Raw genomic sequence first — 3021 nt, forward strand, 5'->3', positions numbered from 1 at the left:
AGAGTGAATGAAGTCCTTGTATTAGCCTCCGTGCTCAAGACGCAACCACCAGCCGGGTTGTGGAGTTAACCCCGTGACACTACATTATACGGCACATACAAATTCGCAGAGCACTCCATGGCACCCCACATGGACAGTGAAGGTGAAGTTCCCAGGTCTTTTTTTTATCCCCCCATTATCCGTCTTTGAGAAATCATGCATTTAAGAAGGATCATCTACAGAACTCCGTGCATACTTTATACAGTGATGTGTAATTTATGGTATGGCACGCAATTCCTAATTCATTAACTCGCAACAGCCTTTAAATTAGATATATTTTCTTCTGGAAACATGGAATTCAACACTACCAATCCCTTGATTTTTCCCATTTTTAATCTTTGAGACAGTAAATGGGATTCTTGTAGTCCAAACCAGTCTCGGCTCTATTATTCGGGAATTGATCATTGAACCCTGGAGAGGAGAGGTTATAAAACTGCAATGCCAGTCTTGATTGGATGGCTGTTTAAGTAGAATTACAGGAGACGGAGAAGGACTCGTTGACCCGTCCCCACTCCTCAGAATGGGCTGGTATTGGAAACTGGACCCTAATGATGTAGGGTAGCATCATTAGCAGGATTAAAGCAGTTTGTTGGCTGGTAGTTTGGAGTTCATCCAGAAAGCATTCTTGGCACCCTTTTATAATTTTGAAGAAAACTGTGTTAGTGGCCTTCGTTAAAACTAGTTAAGAGCGTGTGTGTGTAGAGGGGAACCTTGTCTATTCAGCATCAGATTCAGAAAAGTATAAGCCAATGAGACGCTAGGATGTAGACACAGTCAGATCCACCCCCCAGCACTTTGGCTGGTCTGGTTCCCACTACCCATAAAGCATGTTTCCATCCGCTTTCATATAGCGGCCTTCACGTCGCAGTCCAGGTGTCCGTGTTCATTAAATTAATTCAATCGATCAATTAGGGGGATTAACACTCATGCAAAGCAAATTGCAAATTACCTCTGGAATTAAAGTACGGTGCTAAACGGTTCACCAATTAGTGGGGACGGACTAATTAACCTTCACAAACCAGATTGAGCTGGGGTGGTTTGGGGGATTCATCACAACTATGAAAAAAATGTTATTAAAGTGTATGAAGAAGTATCCCACTGTTAGGCACGCACTCAGCAAACCAATCTGAACAAGCAGTGCATTGCGAGGAAGAGAGAAATCAACTCACAGTTCATCCACTTTTGCAGCAGATTAGAAGAAGGATCCCACTCTGAAGTGATCTGAAAGCATCTGAAAACACACAGGATCACATACCTGCTTATTGACATGTTGCAGCCATACAACCTGTTTAGTCCATCACTGTGACACGGGAATAAGGAAAGAGTTCAAACAAGTAACATGACCAAGTGCAAGTTTACTAGAAAACAAATAAATTATATAAATTCCAGATCATTAAGCACCACTTAACAGCGCCTCCTTTGGCTGTTTGTACCCGATTGTAATCAGTGTACTGATTGAACTCCCCAGGAGAGAAATTTAGGAATGGTTGGTTTGGTCTTCCTATTCCATGAAGCATTAAACAGTGCGCTGAGTTTGCATGCATTTTCGATGATATCGGGGGTCCACAGGAGAGGTATGAGGTGAAGATTTCAGAGATGAGCCATGCTTTGAGGGAGTTGTATAAGTGTAAAACTCCTGTGAGCCACTGAAGAGGCACTTGAGGGCGGGAGTGGCAGTCCGGGGCTGCTGCTCAGATCTTATCTCGGCTTTGTGTAACATCTCTCTAGTCTTCTAATATGGGAGGAGAGCAAGAGGGATCCTCATTGAGCATGTGATCTCTGGACATCGCTCATGTGTGTCTCCATATTCAGCTGGTCTACAAATTCTCACCCTTGCCTCGGCTGCTGAATGCTTAGCAGTTACCAGAGCCAGACAGAAAAGTGGTCATGGCCGGGCACGTCCACTGGAGACCCACAAAATTACAGACCCAGCAGCCCACGGCCACCAGCGGAGATGAGGGATTGGTGCCAGAATAAGTGGAAGGGTTAAGTGACTTCTATGGCTGAAAATAATGGTAGCAATGAACTCCAGTCCTCACCCGGATAGGATGATTTCAACCTTTACTGTGATCCCATTGCTGTCAGAAAGTGGAAACTCCGACCGCATCTTAAACACAACCTTGGTTTGAGTGTTAGGGTTAGGGTCACAGTTTCACTGAGTAATTACTCTTATAATGCAGCCTTGCCCTGACCGCACAGCTCACCCTGGTATGATATCTTCAATCCTAATGCTACCAGAAAGTGGAAACCTTAACTCTCAGTATGAACCTTTGCTAGTGAGGGCTGGGATTAGTGCTGGAGTGATTAATTAGACTCAATGTCAAGTTTGATCCTCAGTCTAAATGTGAAGTTTGTGAAGTTCAATGGGAAGGGGCTGGAAAGGGTCACAGTTTCAATATGAGAGTGCGTTAAATACCAGTAATAAACTAACATTTGAAAAGCAATTAACTGCTATTGTTGCACTTTCATTTCTGCTTTTCCTCTGGACAGTTCTTGGATATTTGGGGGAAAGAACAATCCTGAAGGGAGCACACATTAAATTAAATCATTACGCATCCGCTGTACTATCAGACTTCATTGACTGTGCTCAATACAATACGGTTCAAGACGATGATACAGGGTTGCAAGGATTATGAAAAATCAATTAGTTAATTAACAATTAAGTATCTTGTCACGGATCAATTACATATATACAGTATATATTTAATCTTAATTTTCTTCAGACATTCGTGCTTAGGCTTCCAGCTTCACCAGCGCTGATGAACAGCCAAGGACAATGTGTTTCAGAAACCAGGAGGCTAGTTATAGCATGATCTCTCCAGGATAAGAGCGCAATTTGACACCTACATGTAGACAGTTTCAAATGCAGGAATATTTTAACTGGGTCTCTGTGTAGGTGATGGTGATGGGAAAATAATAATGTGGTTGAAATGACGTGTATATTTGATCTTGGATAACATGATCACCTGCATAACTGTTCTG

This window comes from Amia ocellicauda, chromosome 18 (assembly GCF_036373705.1).
Source record: "Amia ocellicauda isolate fAmiCal2 chromosome 18, fAmiCal2.hap1, whole genome shotgun sequence".
NCBI lineage: Eukaryota > Metazoa > Chordata > Actinopteri > Amiiformes > Amiidae > Amia > Amia ocellicauda.